Source organism: Pseudopipra pipra, chromosome 8, assembly GCF_036250125.1.
Source record: "Pseudopipra pipra isolate bDixPip1 chromosome 8, bDixPip1.hap1, whole genome shotgun sequence".
NCBI classification, from domain to species: domain Eukaryota; kingdom Metazoa; phylum Chordata; class Aves; order Passeriformes; family Pipridae; genus Pseudopipra; species Pseudopipra pipra.
Genome location: NC_087556.1, coordinates 11,718,553 through 11,742,346, shown reverse-complemented (window position 1 = coordinate 11,742,346; position 23,794 = coordinate 11,718,553). Strand labels below are relative to the sequence as shown.

Sequence of the window (23,794 nt, the reverse complement as noted above, 5' to 3'; positions counted from 1 at the left end):
TTTTTAAAATTTTAATAAGAAAACCTAAGCTGTTCAGGTCCACTGAATCTAACTTCACAAAATTTAAGTAGCCCCTCTGAAGTTAGTGGAATCATTCATGAATATATTATTCATAAACATTTGCTGGTCTAAAATCAAATATCCCAATAATCAACTAGAAAAAGTACAAAGAGTATTTCCAAAATGTGGACAAAGTAGCAATAGTCTTGGTCTACCCATTCCTAGTACAATATTGTAACTTGCCTATTGGCAAGCAGTATTTAGAAGCAGGTGCTAGGCACTAGAGGACAGGTAAGCACAAATACATTTCTAATGTTTACCTAGAAGAGACAGTGAATGAAATACTTTTTGGTCTTTATCAAGTTCTTCAGTACAGCTGAGTTGTTCATGTGAAACAGCATTTTGTATTTGTTTCTCGTCTCTAAACTTTGGGATAGCAGCCTGTGTCTTCAGTTACAACAGAGAGATATATACTCTTACTACAATTTTGAGAAGATTAATAGTTCCTCTCTTTTTATGGTGTGTTTTTTTGGGCTTTACCTAGTTTTATAAAGGGTTACATGATATCTTAACACAGCAAATTTCTTGCTAAAACCTCTTTCTCTGAGCTGTTATGAAAATTAAATTTGCTAATAATTTTTTGAAATCAAGTAAAAACATTTTGCCTACCTGAGGACAGACAAGTGCACTTCCCCTTAAGCTCCTCTGAAATAATTAGCTCCTTGCTTTGGGCTAATAAGGTGCATCTCATAAAAATGCAACTTTACCTCATCCGGAAGCTTTTTCCTATGGATTAATGTAATCCAAATGGTTGGGACAATTTAAGAGCATTGTGGTTGTACCTCTAATCATCTCAGTGGCCTCCTCTGGACCTGCTCTGACCATGGACCATGCCCTTCCTGTGCTGGGGACCCCAGGTCAGGTCTCACTAGAGCAGAGTAGGAGGGGAGAGTCACCAGCCTTGACCTGTTGGTTACACTTCTTTTGAGGGAGCCCAGGATACAGATGACTTTCCTGCTGGAAAGATTATCCTTTGTAGCAGGACTACCTTTTTATGTATTTCATGATCTCCTGTAAGGGAAGGACAAAAGATAATTTAAGCCAACACATCCAGGGCTGTACTTTTAGAATTATATTTGCAAAATAATTTATTATTCAGGGACATGTGATTTTAAGCTTTCAAAACAATAGTGCCAAAAGTAGTTGTGGAGTTACTTTATACCACACTAGCACTACATCTCTTGGACAAGGAGTCAACAGATGACTGCAAAGAGCAGATGTGTGGTCTCTTTCTTCTCTGCTATCGCCCTGGTATTCCCTTAGTCCCCAGTCAATCATTGCAGTTTCTAGTCTGATTCTTCTGCATTCAGCAGGTCACATAAATAATTGTTAAAGCCCTTATATAATTTTTCAGCTGTTCAGGGCTTTCCCTCCCAACATGATAATAGTTGAAAGAGTTTGATGTGAACACTGATTTCCATTTGCAACATGTGCCATTTTCATAGCTTCCTGCCAATGCAATTTCCTGTCCGAATTTACTGTGCTTAAGGATGGAAGTATTTTAAATTTTTTAATAAAACAAAATCAAATGAACATGTATTTTAAGCATTTGGTTTGCAACAAATCTTGCTTGCCTACATTTAGGTGTATTTTAGGATGGTTTGGGGAAAAAACCCAAACAACTCCAGTTCCTCTTTCAGATTTTGTGATGTAAGCTATGGCCCAATGCAAGTCACTAAAACAGTAGGAACACTGATCCTGCTTGTTTGCCAAATTGCTACCAATAACAAGAACAGTATCTCTTTATTCGAGAGTATCTCACAAAAAAGGAAGAGATTTGGAATAACTTCATTTCAGTCTTACATCTGTTGTGAAAGAAAATGTCAAAAGGGTGAAATCTCAAGTAAGAGGTGGCTGATTTGACACATGAGGAGGATGTGAGTGAGGGCTGATCTCATTCCTTGAGAAAGCTGGTAAAGGGTTAATCTTCAGATGATTGAAAAGCTTGGAAGAGCATTGTAAAGACTGAGACATGGGAAAGGCCTATGGAAAGATCCAGGAGATAAACACCAGATTTATAGTATGTTTTTTTAATGCATATGTAGCTTCAAGAACCAGCCAGCAAGAAGCAAGCAGAGTTCACTGTTCTCCAAGGTAGTTTTTGTCTGGTCAAGACTGTTACTGATTGATTTGACAGAAGACAAGAATTATTCTTTCTGGTACAGGGTATGAATAATTGAGGGAGATTTTAGCCTTGAGTCAGGAAATTGTTCAAACGCTTAACTGGTTTTGCTGTGCAGAGAGGCTTTCTGAACAGTGGCCTGGTCCAACATAGGAAATAGAAAGGCATTAAGTTTATACTCATTATAAGGACTTTTATTTTATAACATGGCTGTTGAAGGTCTCACCCAGTGTTGCTCTTCCAGGATCATTTCTCAAAATGAACTGTGACAATTTCTTAAATACTGAAGAGAAACAGGGGATGTGGGTTTCTGTAAAAATACTACTGAGAATATTTTAATTTATACCAAAAACCATTTATCACCATCTTTATATGCACAAAGATAAAGTAAGCAATCAAATTAGACCACAACAAGTTGTCATCAGAGGCAACTTTTTAACCAAAGAGAAGTACTGTTTATTGAATCATTTCTCTTTGCTTAACTGAGTCTCCATTATGGTTTATCCATGTTACAAAATGTGAAATGAATGTTTTGAAATACCAGACCTTAAACTAGAGATTGTTTCTAATTGTTACCATTTCAAATGATAATCACATATTTATTAGGCAATAAATAACACTATTCACAGTGCTAAACCTTGAAATGCAGTGATATGAATACCACATATTATCTTTATTCTATAAAAGGCATCGAACCTACAGTAAAGACCTTGTCATATAAGGTTTGAGTGTAGCTCAGGGGGGAGGAGATACAGTACTGTAGCTTGCATATTGACCCCATAATTCACACTACAACAGAAAGCTTACAAAAATATCACATCCCCCTCAGCAATTAAGCAGCACCTCCTTATGTGTCACAGTCAACAAGAGTCCTTAGTTAATCTGGATACTAGAGTTCAGTTAAAAGCTGAAATTAGAGCTTTTAAGCTTTTAGCCTACTTGCTTATTGCACGCAGTCCCTTGGTGGCTCCCTGTCCCCAGCTTTAGGTTTGCTGTGCCCCCACCTCCCTCCACAGCAAGAAGGTTGCTGCTGGCCTGGGTGTCTGGGACAGAAAGTTGTGCCAGTTCTGCTGGCAGTTACCCAACTCAGGCAAGGGATGCTCAGGGACCCCCTCCTTCCTTCCTTTTGGCCCTCATCTTTCCAGTACCCCAGCCCAACAGGTTTTCCCCATGGAAATGGCCTGGGTGCATAAGCACAGGTGAGCATCATCCTAATCATCAGTTCTGCCTCACACCTTCTTATTAGTAGAAAGATTCAGGATGTGGTGCTTGTGTATAGTCCAGGTCTTATCAAACCTTACAGACAGCCTGCACCTGCTAACAGCTGTCAAGCAGCAGCCTTGACTGAGAGATCAAAATTGCAAACATTCACACCACACAAACATACACAAAATTATCAGCAATATTTTAGCATTCACGGGTTAATCTATTTTTTTTTCACCTGCTACATAGGGCCAAATTTTATAATTCACATTTTTCTGCATTTGTAATGAACACCTTAATGTTTTGAGTGTACGTCAGTAACTTAAATACAGCTTGCACGCAGTTTCTAAGATGCTTGAGTTGCAGAAAAAGTGAATTTTAAAAACTTTTTATCTCCATGCTTATCCTGTCATGATTTTTTTTTTTTTTAAATAGTACAAATCCTTGCTTGTCTAGCCCAGTGTCAGAACTGGTAACTAACATTCATTAAATTTAAATTAAAAAGAGGATAAAACTGGAATAGGAATGTAATTTATAACCATTTGAGTCCATCTAGTAAATAATTCTGAACCTGACGCTCCTTAATTTAAATGGGGTACAGGCTGCTAGATCAGGTCTTTCTCATTCTAGTTCTAAAAATAGGAACAGGAAATGAGAAGCAGGAACACATTTTCCTTGCTCTTGAGAAGGAGTGGCAACAAATTCAAGTGATTTTTCGAAGCATCTTGCTATTCAGCTCTCCTGTGATTGCATTCCTAATGTAAAATCTTGCTTTGAATTAATTTGATTTGGAGTTCCATTTTACCAACAGCTGTGAGCCATTGCAAGATTCTGATTAGCAAAACTGTTTCCTAAGAAAGATAAAGACAAAACGATTGTTACAAGTCAACAGTTAAAGGGGAGCTTTGTGAGACTGCTAGGAAGGTAGTGCAGTGACATTTGATCCTGACTTTGCAAATCAGTTCGTCTTTACCAGCTGGTTTTATAACGATAATAGTGAAATCTCAACAGCATGCTTTAACACATTTCCAAAATCAGCCACTGCTTTTATGCACCACGGGAACAGATGCCAATTTCCATGAAAATCTAAACAGAGTATTTTCAACTGCTCAGTTGAGGTATGGTGTTTTTTTTCTGGTTGTCTGTTGATATTCTATGGTATCCGGGAGGGTTCTCTTTTGATGAGGGAACAGTGTAGATCCTACCTTCCTTTTGCCTTGCCTTACATTGTTTCAGCCCTGTGAGAATTTTTTCAGTCATTGGTAGTAAAGTGTTACTAATACAATCAAAGTAGTTATGTGATTTTATTATTTATTTCCATTTCATTTTATTGAAGGCATAGCTTACAAATATTAAAATTGTTGCACTTAAAAACATTTTAATGATGTATACACAACACCGAATGGTACCAGAAACAAAAGAATCAAATAACTTATTTTATGAACTGACTGGAGTTTGGACTCAAAGGGAGGGAGATGTTTTTTGGGCAATGACAGATATGCCTGTAGCTAACACTAGGAAGAAAACCCCAAACCCTAAACTGGAGTGGAGTAGATAGATATTGCAAACAATAGACCAGCACATTACAAACAATGAACAAGAGAAGTTTCTTGGTCTCTAATCCTGTCTATTGTACAAAGAAATGATCACTGGCTTTGTAGTAACTGTTTGCTAAGCTCTCAGCAAGGAGGATGATCTCTGTACTGTACCTCTCTACAGTTTTGTCTTTATTTTGTGTGGAAGGTGGTGGTGTTTTTATTGACTACTGGACAGGCTTAGTGGGTACCACTGATTGTGCAGTAACAAATATTAAATACTGATATACTGAGTATTTTCTATAAAAATTTAAGTATCTCAGATCAAGGAAGCCCAAATATTTTTCTCTATAAAGATACTGTATTTAATCTAGATATTTATCTGAATAACTTGAGCTCTGGTGCATGAAACTTTCCAGCACAAGGAAGAACCCAACCAGATAACCAACCAAAAGACCTTGATAATTTATATTGTTATCTCATCAGATAAAGAATGTTCATGAAAGATTGTGTGGCTTAAATCTCACATATATAGAATGATCTAACTTATTTCTCTTATTGCATCCTAGATAGTTGAGCCTATAGTTTAAAAAGTAATTTAATAAGATTGATTTTAAATATATTACTTTATAGTTTTCATAGGTTATGTTCTGCAATACTGAAGAGCAAAAAATAAAAAAAGAACATCTTTTTTTTTTAGTATGTTTTGCATAACATTGAGTCTTCTAGTCAAAACCCTCCTATTAGTTTTCCATTCTAGGTACAGACTACAGTTACTTGGACTTTGCTTCAGAGCTGCTTTGGAGTCAATATATTTGTGACAAAATTTTCTTCTCTTTTTGGAAAAATGCCTACAGCACTTGGTGCCATTAGGCAGAAGCTATATAGTAAAGGCATTTGGAATAGTCAGAAATAAACTGGTATAGAATTCCAGCACTACATACATGGATTACTTTCCATATACGTTGTTACTGGTTATTCTGATGTGATACCCTGGTGCAGTTGCAAGAGCCCAGTGGAACCCTGGGCATACGACCCATTGTGCCTGCCAGGAAAAATAAGGCTGTGTGGCCAGGAAAAATGATCAGCTACCACTGCAGAATATTGCCTGCTGCTCTCAGCTGGAGCAGGCAGCAGAGCCCAGGCATTTAATGCAGCTCCCTGCAATTCCCCTTCTGTGTTCCTGTTCCCTGTGGCACAAACCAGAGCGAAATCCCTACTTCTTGTACGGTAATGTTTTCACAGTCCATTTGCTACCACCACAGAGCTCAGCAAACACTTGTTGCTAACAGCAACTTATATATTGATTTCAAAAAGAGAAAGTTATTTTAAGAGATTGTATTCTGTTGTATCCTTCCACACACTTTTCCAGATGCTAATACCACTGCTAAACTATCACTATTCAAAGAAAAAAAACAAGTGGACTACAATAAGCACTGTTGTTATCAGAACAAAGTTTTTTTCAGATAGTAGATAAAATTAAATCTTATTTACATTCACTTACAGCTGCGATTGTATTGTTTATTTTTTTCTGATAAGGAATGTCTTCTACTTACATGAATTAGTAGTAAAATTACTGAGTCTGCTTTAATGTACGAAAGGACTCTATATGATTTTAAAGTTGGTTGATACTGTTTTCCAATGGGAATTTCTGAAAGGAAGTAATTTAGCAACTGTGATCCCAAAACAGCAGGAAAAAAGCAATCCATAGCAGTTCATTTCCCAAACATTATATAAATTACATGCTGCTGAATCCAAAATGTAGCACATTATAATACCAAAGAATTAGTATTTATTTGATACCAAACCACTACATGACTAAATGTATTCCTTCAACATTCAAAGATAGAGAGGCCAAAAGTCTAAGCATTGCCAAAATCAACATGTCGATGAAAAAGAAGGGGCACAGTCACAATAAATACAGGAAGGTTTTTGCATGGTATGTTGGTACAAACTAAGTTTACATACACACTGTCTCTCCTAAACCTATCGCAAGTCAAAGAGATTATTTCAGTCTCTAAAGCAGTGAAGTAAAATATCCTGACCTTCCAAGCACTTTTAGTACTCATTGTAGATGCCCCATGATGCTGATAAGACAGTGTCCTTTCTACTTTGGGAGGTACAAAATGAGCCCTGGGCTGGCCTTTCAGTGACCCAGTTGGTGCTCACACTGCAGCATCAGCAGCAAAGTCTGAGGTCAAGCTTAGTGTTCCCCAAGGCAGACAGAAGTTAATTTTATAGCACACAGCCTCTCCTAAAACCCCTCATTTCATAGCCCATAGCAACAAGATGTATTTGGACAGGACCAGTGACAAAGGGTTAGAGAGTATAACTTAGAAAGAAGCTCAAACTGAGGATTTTAAGGGATATAAATCAAGATAATTAAAATACTGTGGGGTGGTTTATTTCAAGCTTTTAAAAATTCTTCATGCTTTTGGTTGCGTTGTTCAATATCTGTTATAAATAATTTGCAACAATTAAAACGAGGAAAAAGAAGGCAGCTTCACATGGGATCATGCTGGAATTGTGCCATCAGTAAAGCTGTGCTGTGGTATTTGACAAAAAGCTCTGTGTCAAGGCAAACTAATGACTATTGTTTGGCAATTAAAGCTCTGAATTTTCAGGCAAAATAACAGACCATCTTTCTTATTCTACATACATGTTTTACTTTGGCTCAAGAGGATAAAAGAACAAAAATATCCTCTGTTGAAGGATTGCTTTTTGCTTTTTCTCCTTTGGTCTCATTTACATTACTCTTTCACTTTGGTATCATGTTCTCAGATCAGCTCCTCTCTCTTTTTTCCTTTTGTTTCTTCCCCTCCAGCCCACACATATGCTTAAAAAAATAAGAACCATGGGAAAAAAACTCCAACCAAACAAAAAACCGAAAACCACTAGAGGCTAGAGCTAATGCTTTGCTGGAAAACTCTTCTTTTTTTTTTGAATAAGCTATTGCCAGCCACTTCCTTTCCCCTAACTGTACCAATTTAAGAACAGTGTTTACCAAAGTTTAGTGAAACATTTTTAAAGTCTGTCTTTAAATAATCATCCTATCATAATATTTTAGGAAAATTCAAAGCTGTGTCACCTATATATATATGTACACACACTATTGCTTTCAGATGCTAGGAGGTGTGCAAACTACCCCTCTAAGGAAAATCCCGAGGCTGAAATGAACTGTCTTAAAATATAGACATTTCCTAAATGTTTTCTTGCCTGCTTTATTCACAAACAAACTGGGATTTCCTCTGTAGGCCTCTTAAGAATTACACCAAATAGGAACTATAACATCTGTCAGCATAACTATAGGTCTGAGTTACAAATCTTGGAACATCTCATTCTGATAGAAGAGTCAGGAAGCTATATGCAACATCACTGCAAAACCATCATTTTTCCTGTTGTGGTAGACCTCTTACATAGAGATGACTATGAATACCTATGTTGTTATTATTAGAGCTTAAGAAACCTATTTTTATCTTCTCTTAATCTGAAAAAAAAAAATTTAAAATCTTTCTGGTAGTGAAGGAACTCTGGTAAACAGAGTAAACTCGCACTTGAAGTATTCTGTGTACAATCTCCTGTAGAGATCTCTCCATATAGTGGCAACTAGCTCATGTACGGAAAAGTGGTACCTGGGAAGCCTGAAGGACAATAATCAGAATCTGGTCGCTCTCTGTAGACCAACCAGTGGGTGATACAGGGTTGTCAGTGTTTATTTTGGACCTACATTGTAGTGTTAGTTAAGGAAATCAGTAATTTCAGCTATTTCTATTGTTATCTTCTTTTACTTCCAAATAATATCATGTCTACAGAACACTGCAGTCTCCAGTGTCAGGAAAATAACATGGGTATCTACCAAACTCCTACACATTTACCACGATGCAGAAGACAAGCAGGTGCTGAGGGATATTCAACAGTCCTCTGTAACATGCAACAGAAAGTTCACTTGAGGTCAGGTTTAAAATAGTACTATATTTACATACTGTTGAAAAAAAAAATAATGGACCCACATTTACCTAGTTTTGGGAGTGCATATGTGAAAATCTTAAACCTTCTGATAGCTCTCTTCCCTCTGAGCCTTTTCAAGTATATTTTTGATGGATACCTAAATGATGATCCAGCATCATGACAAGTTTCAGTGGATAGGAAAGCACTTGGATGGGTGGCTGGTCACACCAGCCAAGTGTTCTTTCTCTGCTCATTTAAGGTATTCCCTGGAAGGAGCTTTGTTGTCTGAGGGCTTGAAATCTAGACTGAACAGAACTGGTCCTTGGATGCCCAGCCCCCTCCCAGGCTGTGTGGTGTAGCTATTTATGAACAAATGGGTTTCCGCCTGCCTGGAGACAAAGGGCTGCTCTGTGCTAAATGGGGTGCAGACCTCAACAGAGCAATAACATGACAGAGGATGCAGCCTCTGCTGCTGAAGCCACTGAGAGCTATATTCTGGAAAGCTCTTTGTGCCTACCCTTCAGGAAGGTGGGCAGTCACAAGCAATCCAGCAGAGTGATGTCAAGTGGAGGGTGCAGGTCTTTACAGAATAAGCCTTTACTGACTTTATATGACTGTTTTTGATGAGTGGGACCAGAAGCATTCAATTTCACATAGTTGTGAAAGATCATTACTAGCTCACTGGCTTCCTGAGCTTTACCCTTTTAAACTGTTATAGGCCACCATTCACACAAATGGCTGAAAGGTGCACGATTTTTTAAGCCTGGCTTCCTTTCAGGTCAGGCCCTGCAGAAAAAATAATAATTAAAAAAATTAATGCAATGAAATGCTCTTCTGGAAATACAGAACTGTAAATAAATATTTGGGTAAGTAGAAAAATTATTGGTAAATTCCGCTTGCTGTTGGAAACCCTGATTTTCGAGCACAAAGGCTACATCACAATTCCACGTTTTTTGTTAACATCTCAGAAATCGGCATCGCTGCGCTGCTGCTGGACCTCTGCGAGCCACGGAGCTCCTCTGTACTCGGGCGGTGCCGCGGCGGCGCCCAGAACAGCCGCGTACCGCGGGCACACGAAGCCCCGGCCGGCGCACAGCTGAGCACGGCGGGGGCGCTCGGGCCGCTCCCGGCGCTCCTGCCGAGCCAGCGGCCGCTCCCGGGGCGCTGCGGGGCCGGGGCGCTCCCCGCGGGCCCCGCGGTCCGTGTGGCGGGGGTGGTGAGCGAACGGCCCGGCGGGGCTGCCCCGGAGCCGCGGGGGGGGCAGCGATTACGCTCCCGGTCCTCGCCCTCCGGCACGGACTTCTCGCCCTCTCCGCTGCGCCCCGGAACCCGGCGGTGTGCGGGCAGCGAGGCGCCCCGGGGCGCTGGGCGGGCGGGCGGCACAGAGAGAGATCCCGAGCCCCTCCCCGCCGGCGCTCAGCAACAGCCAAGCCGGGCCCGCTCCCCCCGGGGAGTGCGCGGGGGACACGGTCCCGCCCCGGGGGCGGTCGGGGGCGGCCGGTCCGTCCCCTTTAAGCGGCGCGGCGGAGGGTCCCGCCCGCTCATTTCCGAGCGTGCAGGAAGTGCGGCCGCGGCGCCGCCGGCCCGCGCGGTGAGTACGGCGGCACCGCGCCCCTCCGCCCTCCCCCGGCCCCTCACCTGCCCGCCGGGACCGGCCGCACCCCCGCCGCCGGGGGAAGGTGCCGCGCAGCGCCCCAGAGCCCCGCCGGCCCCGGGCGGGGGTATCGCAGCGGGCCCGGCCCCGTGTCCCGGCCCGGAGCGGGGCCGCGGGTGGCCCGGGCTGAGCGCCGCGGGCGGCGGTGGGTCCGCGCAGCCGGGGCCGCCGGTGGGATGGGGGCTGTCCCGACCGCCCCGGCGGCGGGGGCTGGGCACGCTGGGCCGCTCGGTTTTTACCGCAGAGCTGTCTCAACAATAAAACGAGTCTCTCTCTCTCCTGACGGCTGCGTTTCCATTGTGTTGACTGGCCGTGGGCGTGCTGGGCGCCGCGTTTGTGGGGCGCAGGCACTGGGATGCGGCGGGGCGGCCCCCGGACAGCGCAGGGCCGGGGCGGGCACCGTGTCATCGCCCGGGCTGGGGATGCGGGGCTGCCTTTTAACTTGCTCGGACTGCGGGAAACCTCCATTCCTTCCGCCAGCCTTCCCCCCAAAAATAGAGGAAATGATGATGAGAGGGCGCTTAATTATTTTCAGTAAAATATTGAGTATTGTTTAACTGTGGTTTACATCCTTTTTTTTTTTTTTTTTGGTCAGGCACGTTCTTGCTCAGTAAGTTCTGCGCTCATATACGTTGAAAGTTGGGACATTTTGGTATTGAACGTAAAAATAAATTGTGTTATGGTTAGCAGTCAGTTGATTCAGAAATGCTAAAGCAGAAACGGGGGATTGCTCTTTGCAAGACCATTGTTAAAGCTGAGTATACAGAAATTTAAACGTGATAGTACATGTTTTCAGGGAAGTAAAATCAAGATCTGCTTAATTAATGTTTACTTTATTCTGTGGCTTTGTTTGCATGTGGTTTTTTCTCTTCGAGTCCCTCTGTCAAGGTGGAAATTGAGACACCGATCTCTTATGCTAAACGTGATGGATAAGGACTAACTTTATTCTATTGCTCTCACGGGTAACTCAAAAGAACTGCAGAAAAGAGGGGTTGTTTTAACACTGAGCCAGTAGCCCTCAAATTAAGGTCATACAGTAAAAATTCTTTTTTTCCCTTTTGTTTTTTTTTTCCTTGGAGATTGTAATGCTAGGCCTCATAAGACAGTTTCTTCTTTTCCAGCATGTACTAGCTGCAAGTTCCTATCCTGCTTTACTGTGTTTGAAGGAAATTTCTGGCTTCCCTTTATTTATTAGCTAGATGGTGGGTCCCCAAACACTGTCAAAGACAGCAGCTTGGAAATATTCCCAGTAGCTGTCAGTGGAGGTAGATATGTTTTGCGGGGGGGATTTTAGCTATGAGTTTCAATTATACCCTGAGGCTTTTACAGGAGACTATTTGCCAGTAAGTCCTTATCACAAGTATCAGAGACCACACTGAGTGTTGCTACAGCACCACTGCCCTAAACCATGGACATGGAAGGAAGAATGATGATTTTTGAAGTACATGACTGTGTGGCCCAAACAGAAATTCTTCAGCTTGTCTGTTTCTGGAGAAAGCACATAAAACCTTCAGTGTGATTAAGATTAGTTGATTTTGAATAGTTCTTTCCTTTCTTGATCCCATGACTCTGTTTCAGTGTCTTTCTCAGGCTTAAAGGGGGAGGGAAGGAAGGGGGGAAAAAAAGAAACCCTCAAACCTCTCAGTACAGCTGTTACATCGTGGTAGAAGTTGCACAAAATTACTCTTAAATTTAAATTCTTTGCTTTTATGTTCCAAGCCCAGGATATGGGTCTCCCCAAGTGAGTGAGAAACATCATCTGAGGGCAATGTTAGATGATAAGTAGCTGTGGTCTGTTGCCAAAAAAACCCCACAAGCATATGTGGCACAAGAATTTCAACCCCCGTCTGCTACTTTCAGGCTTGCCAGAAGTGTTCTGTGGACCTCTTTATAAAAAGGATCACCAGAACAATCTGAACTTTTACAAAACTGAAACTTGGAGGAGGGAGGGTCTGAGAAATATGAGGCCAGGTTTTTTCACTGCAGAAAACAAATTGCACAATATTTTTCTTGACTCTGAAACACTTCTGTCATTATGAAGCAAGCTTCATGACTTGCAGTATTTTCTCTTTAAATAATGCGGAAGCAGGATCACAGAGGTGGGATGAAACTCATGCTTTGGATCAGTGCTGGAATTGATAATGTCCTTGGCTTTCTGTTAGCTCATCTAACCTCTAGAGGACTATCCCTCCAGAATAAAAGTATGGGAAACAAGCCATGATAATCTTGCTCCTGGAAAAATAAAATGGCATATAGGCAGGTATTTCAAAAGCACAAGACTTCCTTTAAAAAAAAAAATTAAAAATAATTTTAAAAGAATTCTCAAAGGGCACAATGGAAAGAAAATGTTTCAGGAGCATATTTATTTACTTTTTTTAGGAAAAAAATTCAAACCCCACCACAAAAAACCCCCAAACAAACAAACAAAAACCAACCAACGAATGAAAAATCCCCCAAACCTGTGCTTTATCTACTCATCTCATTATGTTCTTGCTAGCTTAGTGCTGGAAAGGGAAAAATGAAACCATAACTCACAAGATGTTCATAAAGAAATGTAATGCCTTTTGAAGGGAATGGCAATATAGTTTTATTTCTGAGTTAGAACCACAGCTTGTAAGAATTTGCAGAAGGGCACTTACTGTCTGCCAGAACAGTTTTATTCTGAATGATGATTAGAAAAGCCCAGCACATCCATTAATATTACGGTTTATTAAAAAAATCTGAAAGTGTGCAGTGGCATTAATGCTCTTAATTTCTTTTTTATGAAGCTCTTTTGAAAAAAAAATAGTTTTTGAGGGCAGGAAAAATTCTGCAAGTTGCAGCCCTCCAGTCGCGAGTGTCTTCTGGTTCAAAAGGAATAGAGCAGGATACTGTCTGAGGCCCTTTGTAGGTGCAGTTACCTTGTGCTTTTATCTAAGCCTTTTAAAAAATTTTCATTGTAAGGCTGCAGTTATCTTGTGTATACCTAAAAATGTAGACAGGCAGGTTGTTCGGCTTAATAGTTTCGGTTATCTTATACTTTTTGGTGTGTGTAATCTAAACTGGTGATTCTGTTGGTTACTGCTAGCTGAGAAACTTCTTGAAAAAGAGTAACAAGGTAATCATTGCAAGCCATATGTAGTCACTAAAGATCAGAGATTCAAGGGAAAAGGAAATACTAGTTGAGAAGCTTGCACTTTTTCTATGCTGGCACCAGGCTGTCTATGCTGCAGCTTTTTTTTTATGGTAAGGCTGGCAGGAGGCACTCGCTCCACAATTATTTCTGAATGGAGTGTGGTGCAATAATATCTTGGAACGATCTCTGCTTTACCTTATCTGTTTTTAAAGGCTCTGTCCATTCACAAACCAAGCGCTCTAAAACTGTTATTAGCAGGTTGCTGAAACTGGAAAGCCATTTCAGGCTGTGAATGCTGGAAAGAGCACCAGCAGTGTTGGTGTTTCAAAGTGAAGTTCAGAGCATCCAAATATGACGAGGTGAGGAAGTCTTGCATGTACTTTTTTAATCTAACCATTTCCTGACAATCATCTCCAACTGTAATAAGAAGTAACTGTAGTGATTGGCTTGTTTACTGCTTTGTGATGCCTGTAGTACAGGTGCCTTCCAGCACCTTGAGTCTAATTGATTCCTTTAGCCCTTACTGTGGCCCTGGGGTTCTTGGTCTGGACCCTGTCTGCCTCTCCAGCCTGCAGTGGAGCACAAGCATGTCTCCTGAGTAGGCGTACTTGAGGACAGTGCTGTTGGCAGCTCTGCTGGTGGGTGACAGACGGGGCAGGTCTGCCTGTGTTTTTCTTTCACTGGTGGAGTGGGTGAGTGATAAAGGGCAGGTCTGTCTGGCCTTTCTTCTTACCCATTCTTCTTCCCCTGTACTAAATGGTGGTGTTTCACTGGTGAAGCAGCTCCTGGAAGAGGATCCTTGTCCATTAGTGGGTTTTCTGGTAGGGATGTCACTTAGGGCAGCTGTCTGGAAAGCCTGGATCAGCATCTGACAGCCAGCATATGTGTCCTGCTGTCAAAAGTGAGGCTTCCCATCAGCTTCTCTACCATGGCCAGAAATGACCCAAAATGTCAGTAGAGGAGTGGGAGTTTGAGTGCAAGTACACACCAGGCAACTAAAGGAGTGTGCAGAATTGAAGTGGCACAGCTGTCTCAGCAGTGTCGAGTTGGCTGGGCTGATGCTGAGAGAGGGTTGGGTGGGCAGACACTTTTGGCACTTATTCCCCCAAAAACGAAGGAAATTAATTTTACTCTTCTCTGGCATACTGTAGGGAATTTCTGTTCAAGGAAACCAATATGTGAGTTCTAGAACAGAGGTAAAATTCTTTCATGGTTAAAAAAAATCCTGTGGAGACGGGTCCTACCCACTTACTTTTAATGGCCGTCACCAGCAACAGTTCTCTCATTTTGCTGAACTCAAGACTGGTTCTCACGTGTTCAAAGTTAAAATAATACAATGCAGAACACCTAGGAGTTAAAGATATCTTAGAAATACAAAACTTGCATTTGTTGTATTTCCAAGTTAAATTGCTAAACAGCTTAGGGTTTTTTTTATCCTGTGTAGATACCTACTTCTTATATTTAACTTTGACAAATGAACATGAACTATAAAAGGAGGTTAGTGTGTCTGCATTGTTCATTTTCCTTTTTTTCGAGACAATAGATCAGTGCTTTCATGAAATACCAAACTTGTAGGACACCTGAGTTCTCTGAAAAGTTGTATATGAATCTGGACTATTTTTGTATTAACTGGTCCCATTTAATCATGTAAGAAAAAGGGCTCTAATAGTTTTTCAGATGCTGGTTGCAAGAGACATGGAAGGACAGCTTCTGGCTTTCAGGTGTGTAGTTGCAGAAAGCCGTGAAAATTTAAAGTTGTGCTGCTGTACCGAGGTGCTGCAGCTAATTCTGTTTGTAGATGTTGTGGGTATGTCCTGTGACATTTACCATGTGATAGTTAATTGTAGCAAGGCAGCTTAGCAGGCAGATTTTCTGCTACTCCAGTGTAAATGTCTAGTGTTTTTATCTGTGTATCTTCTCTGTAGAAATAATATTTAGATTGTTCTTCTGGGTTGAGTTTGTGTTGCTGCTGCAAGGGCAGGTGTTGAGCAACAATGCACAGGAAGCAATTGAAGCTCGTTGGGAGCACTGTTGAATTAAAGCAGAGGAAATGATGTAAATGAGCTTGTGTTTTTGAAACATTGTGAAAATATAAAATACGAGCACAATTCTGAGTCTCTGGAATTGTATAGAGGGCTAAGTCATAAGTTTCTATGCAATAAAATCTGTCTTGTGAGAGTGTTTTTGGTGACAGCTTTCAGATGACTTCTGCTGTCTCTTAAAGGTTTCCCCAAGCAGTGGTGTCAAAAATGATGACACTTGTCAGCACTGTTGATACTACTCCCAGCCACAGGGGCAGCAGATGATTTGCACATCTTCCTGATGCTCTGGTAGAGTGAAAATTAAGACTGCTGAGTGATAGCAGTTTAGTCCATCTTTCATGTGATCTGGGATCTTCTGATAGAGATAGAGATCTTCTGCAGAAGAGACGTACAATTTGTGAAGTAGGAGGGTGAGTGTGGGTTGCAGTTGGTGCTGGCTGGACAGAGGCTGGTGTGACTGGTGTGCCTGTCTCTTCCTGGCATGGTCTGGAAGCAGTGCTCCAATAAGATGTCTCTGCAGGGCAGATTTTACCCCCAGTGTTTTGGCAAAGGACATCCAGAATGTTGTATTAGATTCTGCTATTAAGTGCTCCTAAGCATGTTTCTTTAAGTTGGATTCTCCCCCCCCCCCCCATCAATTTCAGACATAATCCAGTAACTTTGAATTTTTTGCATTTAAGTCTTCAGAATTCCTCCTTAGTTGACTAAGGTCCTAAGCCTCTATCAGATGGAGAGGTGACAGTGTGATGGGGATTTAAGTTGACTGTCTGAAGGGACAAGAGAGGAGGGTGAAAAAAACTTTAAACCAGTGTTCATATAGTATAATGGAAGTTGTTGCCAGTAGGACCGTAAGATAAATGCAGGACTTGTGACAAGTGTCTGTGATAACAACCTGTATGTCCTTGCTGTGAAGCAAAACAATTTAAAAAAATTAAAGGAAAAAAAAAAGTTGTGGATACGAGCATGACAAAAAAACAGCACAAGGAATCTGCAAAAACTTAGCAGAGGTTTGCAGAAACTCCTGACTTCTCTCCCCTCCAAACCATGTTGATCTCTTCCTTCAAGAAAAGAGGAGGAAAGATGTTTCAAGTGGTCCAAAGACTGACTTCAGGGACTTGAAAAACAAAACAAGAGAGGGGAAGCAGGATAGTGCAAAGTGTTGAGTGTTTGGTGTTTCTATTTTTTCATACTTGTGACTTTTTTAATGCAAGGCAAATATCAAGAGAGATAGTTTGACAAACTGCTGGCTTCTCTGTTTTAGATGAAGCTTGGTATTGCTAGGCCTTCAGGAGTAAGGTAATGCTTAGTTATAATGTCAAATTGAAAAATTACAGATGACATAAGTGCTTTTAGCTGTGCTTCTGGAACGCACCAGATGTTTCTCAATCATTTGGCATCCAGCTTTCATGTCTGGTGAAATATTCGTGGCTGATTTGTTGTGCTGAAAGCAGAACCTGAACTAGTATGCTGATTTTTAGCCATTCTGAAAACATTTGTAGGTTGTGTTCCTCCTTCCAGCTGAGGTCGTGGACTGAGGAACAGCGAAGGGAGCACAGCTTTGTAGACCACATGTGAACTTGAGCTAGCTGATTCAATTTATTTAAGAAAAACTTGACAGTGATTGATTTTTTTCAAGGCATAATTTTTTCAGGATTTCTGTATCAAGTAGTATTTTAAACTGGATTTAGTTATTTTAAAACTAATAGGCCAAACTACCAGTTGGACAGAATGCACAGAAATGTCTTCCAGTGGTCACTTCAGGAGTCTTACTGCTCTTCAAACTTGCCACAAAGAGATTTTTTTGCAAATATTCCCTGGTCCAAGGTACCCTCCCCCCAAAATATTTGGCAATAAATCATAATTTCAGTGAGAATTTGCTGTGGTACTCAGTTGTCCAGTGAAACTTTTTTTTAATTCAATTTAAATCAGATGTTAATAGATCTTTGAAAGTCTTTTAAAGAAAGTTGGAGGCACTTGAGAATTTATGTTCTCTGTATTTTCACTTCAACTGCTACAGCTGCATCATAGTCTGGATTGTTACATCCTTGAAAACATTATCACTCTTACCATAGTAAAATTAACTCCTTCACAGGATTAAGTCTCAAACAGTTTTTTTCAAATATTGGGTAATTACTTAATTAGCTGGGCAATTCTTAGAAAGAACACTCTGGGTAAGGATTCTCTCTTCTTTTCATAGGGTAAAAAGAAAAGAAATCTCTGTGATAACCACCTGCTGGGTCCCTTCGAGGGCCTCAAAGGGAATCTGTTTTGCTCTACAGCATTTTCAGGTTTGCTTTACAGTATAAGGAAACTGGATCCTTACCTCCCACAGTGGGAAATCTTCCACTGGTTCCATGTATGAACTTGAATAACAATTATCCTTTAAAAACAGCACACGAGTTTTTACTTAGATTGGCATTTATATTTTCACTATGCTTAAGGGAACAGTAACTATGTTATCTCAGTCTCCATACATAGAGAACTCGATGATAGATGTGAGAAAACAGAAGACAGCTTAATTCTGAGAACATACTTAGATGTGGAATTTAGGTGAAGCAGTTGCAAGACAGCCACATTATTCTCACCTCTTTGGCTTTGCCTGTTAACCAAACCATAGTGGACAATTGCAATCATTCTTAGTGTTTGTTTTTAATGAACAGAACATGGCATCAGTGAAAATGTAGGTATTCTGTGCCCAAGCTGGGATCACCAGTTACCTTTTAGTGTTCTATTTCATTTGCTGGAGCATGTTCATCTCATATGGGGGAAAGATTTAGCAGGAACCTTTTAAGTTTTTAGACACTTTGGATGTCTAAAGAATATTTCACCTTTTCTTGTTCCCTTTGATTCAAGGTGATGATTTCTAAATGTAACTGTTTTTTCTGTCCTTCTAAAGCAGGCTGTTTTCCTGTGCAAAAAAGCCCTACTACAGCATTGTCTTTTGGAAGACTGCTGGCCATCCTAAGTTTAATTTCTGCCTCTTGCTGCAGCTGTTGCTGTCATACTGAAAGGACAAGAGCAACATTTTGCAGCATGTGCTCTGATGGAGACTATTGTGCATCCTTGAAGATAAGCAACAGTTGCTGTAAGAACTGGGATTTCGTCTTGCTCTAAGCTGTCCTCCACAGCAGACCTTTTGCCCTGGGTTGGGTGTGCAGTGTTACAAGTGCTGTTTGGAGGTTCTACCACCCCTCAGTGAGCAGACCTGAGTGCTGCCATCAGCTGGGTGCAGTTGCTCAGGTGTTGTGCCCTGGACTGGGAACCACCTCGCTCCCACGTTAGTTGCCCAGATAATTTATGCAGTCCCTCATGGAGACTGTGTTGTTAATAAGGGCTTAACATGTGGTAAAAGTAGGCTGGGTTTTTGCCTAATGCTCATGTGAAAAACAGCATTACTTACAAGATGTTAGGAATACTAGGAGAAAGAGCTTCCCTGATAATTGTACTGAAGTAGCTACTTGTACTTCTGTTCTCAGTTCTAGGTTGAACTTTAGCAACCAACAGAGTAGGCACAATAAGCTTAGTCGTGTAATACTGCTGTTCCTTCAATTCCCTTTCAATAAGAGGAAGAAGACATGCTTCTCCAAATGTAGAGTTTGTGGTTTTCTTGCCAAATTTAAAAAGAGGAATAGCACCTTCAGCAGTGCAGAAACCCACAAGCTAAATAACTGTAGGAAAACGTGCGTAAAATAGAAAAATTATTTATCGTGTGGAAGCTGAAGGTAGTGAGCCTTTCATGATAGCTATTCAATAGAATTTTAAAACAAGCAAGCAAGCAAACAGAACTACTTCAGCTGGTCCTACCTAGGACATTTTAGGTAGCTTTTCTTGCCAAGAAGATGTCGCTCTTCATACAAACAGTAAAGTGACTGTGAGTTTACTTTTATTTCCTGGCCTTATCTGAAATGGGATAATACTGACCAGTGTAGTTCAGGTGTAGCCGTTTGGGTTTCAAGTTCCAATTTTAATTCAGCAGTTTCCAGACAAATGGACATGCTCTGGTTTCGTTGAAGCCAAAGCAGAGCTCCTATTCATAAGCTCATTGCTTACTTTGGATTAGGTATAAGGTAAATAATGTGAATAACGCTGTTCTTTCAGTTGTCCACTTAACTGTGTAATGGATTTAGTTTTGTTTTGGAACAACAAATGCCAAGACAAGTGATAACTTGCTTGCTTTTCTCACTTACAGGAGATAAAACTGCTTCAGCAAAAGGTCGGGTTTTTTCCTTGTTATTTCACAGTAGATTATTAAAGAATTGCATTTAAACCGTTTCAGTAGAGTTAATGTTTCCTTCATTTGAGGATGACAGCATGCCTGCTTTTTTTCAGGGATTGTCATGGCAAAAATACCATCACTTCTAGGTTGTTGGATACCACCTTCTGTTTGGTATCTCTGAGAACAGAAACAATAAACCCCATATTATTTCCTATTCTGTCAGCTTGGCATGCTGATGTATTGTTTGGTCACGCACATGGGGTGGGGAAGGAATGTGGTGCAGGAGCGGGATGGATCCTTCACACAGCCCTGATGGTCTGTGTTGCTATTGTAAAACCACATTCCAGGGAACCTGAAACTGAGGCAGAAATTGCAAGAGAGGGCTTGGGAAGGCTGTAAAGAGCGAGACCCGCTTGACTGTTTTTCATAGGCCAAGCCTAGACAGACTTGATTTTTAGGATGATTGAACACCACTGTTAGAATTAAACCCTACTCTTTTCTATGTTTCTGTGTTTTCAAGGTTACTATAAACTGTGTTGCTTCAGTTGCATCTCCTGAAAAGCTGTAATTAATTAACAGAATCTGGTCCTTGGAAAAGGCAGGATTTATTATTGATTAAATCTCTTCCTAGTATAGAGAATTAGTTGATTTATTGTATGAAACAAGGGAGATAAGAAACGCTGTATATCTTACCCGGTATACTGGAGTCTCTAATGTGACAGTGGAAACTTGTGGAGGTTTGGTCTTAATTTTATTTTGGAGCACAGCATTTCTGCTGACAAACCCACAGTGTTGCTTTTTGTAAAATAAGCCATTTGCATGAGGAATATTATTTTTGAGTAATAAATCCTGTGATTGTTGTACCCATCACTGAAGTAACTTTTTCCTGTGGTTCCCATACCTAAACTACTTTTTCCTACTGTACTATGAGTACTACTATGGTCCCTGTGCCAAAGGCATAAGTTTTATTCCTTCCCATTTAGGAATTAAACAAATGTCTGAAGCTACCTATTGCTGATATGCTTGAGCACTTTATAATTCATCATGGGCTGTTCCTAATGTGTACAGTTCACCACTGTGTGGTGGGGTTTTTTCCCCACATCCTTAATTAAAAATGAAGTGAGATGATCAGTGTGCAGTCATCGTTGTCCCCCTGCCCCCCCGTGGGACTCTGGCTTTGGCAGTGTTTACCAGTGGGAGTTTCTAACAAAGAAAGCAGAGGGAGACACAAAAGCCCCAAAGTGAGTGAATAGGAGCAGTGCTAACCTGCTAGCTCAGCATTCCCCTGCTGTTGGCTGCTGAGCAGCCAGGTGGGGCTGGGTGCAGTGACAAACACAGCTGCCTCTCTGATGCTGCTTGGAGTCTGCTGTGTGACTGACAGACATGTGCACAATGCATTTTTCGTTTTCATCAACCAAGTGGAGCTGATAAGATTACAAGAACTAAGGATCACAGATTTTGGGGTTGAGTTAGATGTGATGGAGAGCTGATTCTGACTCCTAGTCTCCCCAGACAGCTCTCTCATTGTTTTGGGTCTTATTTAACTCTTGGGCTTCTGGTTTAGAGCTGCAGTGGTTGGAAGAATAACTTTCTGCAGAAGTTGCTCTGACTTGTTGCAGAGTGCTGACATGTGCTCTTGCAGGTTTGGTCCTATACAGTATTGACTGTGTGAGCATGCCAAGGTACTATGCCATAGAATGGGAATGCTGGGAAGATACAAAGGAGGACATGAGGACATTGATGAAAATCATAAGAGGTAGCTGGAAGAAAAGTTCACTTTAGTGTCAAACAGGTAACGTGAGTAGCAAAGTTGAAGTTCAGTGCTTACCAACTAAACTGGTATGTGGTGATAAATTGGAACATTGTGTTGTGTTGTAAACTTTAAAAAGCTTGAAAATGAGCTGCTGCATGTGCCTGATATTGTGGGCAGTGGTTGCAATGTGTATAAGCACAAAATTCAGATTCTTCAGAATTTAATATTAAACTGGTAAGGTCTAAAATATTTTGTGATTATTTTCATTTTTCTGCTGGTTTTGTTGAATGTAGGTTATCTTTCCATAAATGGATTGTGGCTTTCAACTTTTCTCCTGTCCAGCAGTGCACGTGTGTGTACATGTGTGCTTGTGAGGCAGAGATGTGGCTGAAAGTAAATCAGATGGCAGAACTGTGATAAAAAGATGTTTTTTACAGTCAGTCCAGTGAGGGTGAGATTCTAGAGTAAAGAGTAGTTCTCTATGGAAGGTGAGAACTTTGGCCCTTAATTCTGCTTGTGGATATGTTTTTCTCTTTGCTTTTCTTCCCAACAGCTGAAAAATCTGACTTTGGTACTTGTTTGACTAGAACTGTATAATAAAATCCTGAAAAATGTCTTTGTCTCTTCTCAGGCTATATCTCAGCAGACTGTCTAAGCAGAGATGATGTGTTTCTGTGTATTTAAGGTATGGTTTGAGGTTTCTCACTCTAGGGTTTATGCAAAGATTGTCTGCGAGACCAGACGCCCCACTTGCTTTGTGTTGGTTTCAGCAAGTGAGAAAATAACTGTGTGCTGTGTTTCTCCAACATTCATAAGCTATTCTGTTTTCAGTGACACTCTTCTTCAGAATAAGAAGGGAATATTCAAGGGATGAGATTAGACCTTGTGTTTTCATTGTATAACTTGCCAAGAAGAGAAGAATGTGTGTGTGGAGGAGGCTTAAGACAGTGAATATCTGTGGCATCTGGGTGAAATTATGAACAATAAAATAACTATCAGCTGGAATTTCATAAGCAGCTAAACAATGACCATCTAGGGCATGCTGAGTGAAAAGGACATGTCTAAAGTAAAGCATGCTCACACAAGGAATGTCCATACAGTCTGGCATGAAGCCAAGTGCATACTGAATTAGGTCACTGCTTTAAGTGTGAATGTTTCCCCTCTTTAGAAAGATGTACTCATCCTTTGCAACAAGGAACCAAAACAGAATGCTAATACAATAAAAAAAAAATTTAAAAGCATTTTCACTTAGCATGCTGGTCTATTCCCTTGTGCTTAGAGAATCAATGAGCTCTTTTGTAAGGAACAGAAACATTTCCATAGTTGAATATACATAAGGCCCTGGAAATCCAGAAAGAATTAACAACCAGTTGCCTCTGGAAAGCTTGCAGATCTTTATAAGCATTGTATAAGCCTGAGATGTCTCATTCTTCAGAGATCATAGAGGCTACTATAAATATACTTGTTCTAAAGAATTGAAATAAAGTGAAATATCATCATGTGCAATTTAAAATTTTTGAACTTAATCTTTCAACACTTAAATTCTGGGGACTTCTGCATGATTACTTACTTCCAGGTAATCTTATTGCTCTTTTTTGTAAACTTCAGAATGTACCATGTAACACAGTTAATTTCCCTATTGGGATTCTTGGGATCCCATGTGCTTTTGCTCATTCTGGGGTTTCACAGCCTGTTTATTCTTGGGATCCTGTGTGCTTTTGCTCTTTCTGGGGTTTCACAGCCTGTTTTTTCTTGTAATCCTATTCTACAGCCTGGGAGTAGTTACTGGAATTCCTAAAATAGTGCTGTGCCAGACCTAATTCATGTCAAATTTGAGTTGTAAATATGCAAAAATAGGGCTTTTTCTGAAAAGAAAGGCTATCGAAATAGAGTTCTCATAAACCCTCCTTTTCTGATAAGAGGGAATATTCTTGCTGGCTTCACTCACTCCTTGGAGTATGCGAGATGAAATCTGTGTCTGACTCCTTTATGATGACTCTTCTCAGCAGAAGTAATACTGAAGGGAGAAAAAAAAGTTGTTCAAATTGGCTCAGTCCCCACAGCTTTAGCAAGCTAGCTTACCCACTCAGCTCTCCATGTGCAATTTGAAATTTTAATATTCAACATAAGTGGTTGCACGAACATT

General features: G+C 40.7%; 1 protein-coding gene across 2 annotated transcripts in view; it reads left to right on the top strand.

The window, feature by feature from the left end:
- The first annotated feature begins 10,369 nt into the window (after positions 1-10,369).
- Positions 10,370-23,794, top strand: part of CSGALNACT2 (chondroitin sulfate N-acetylgalactosaminyltransferase 2) — a 33,751-nt gene continuing 20,326 nt past the window's right edge. Inside the window, exon 1 of one of the 2 annotated variants that reach the window (XM_064662545.1) lies at positions 10,370-10,459. The gene's annotated coding sequence lies outside the window, so the exon portion shown is untranslated. Of the gene's footprint in view, positions 10,460-21,960; positions 22,334-23,794 lie in introns of those variants that run through there. The other variant, XM_064662546.1, reaches the window with a different exon arrangement.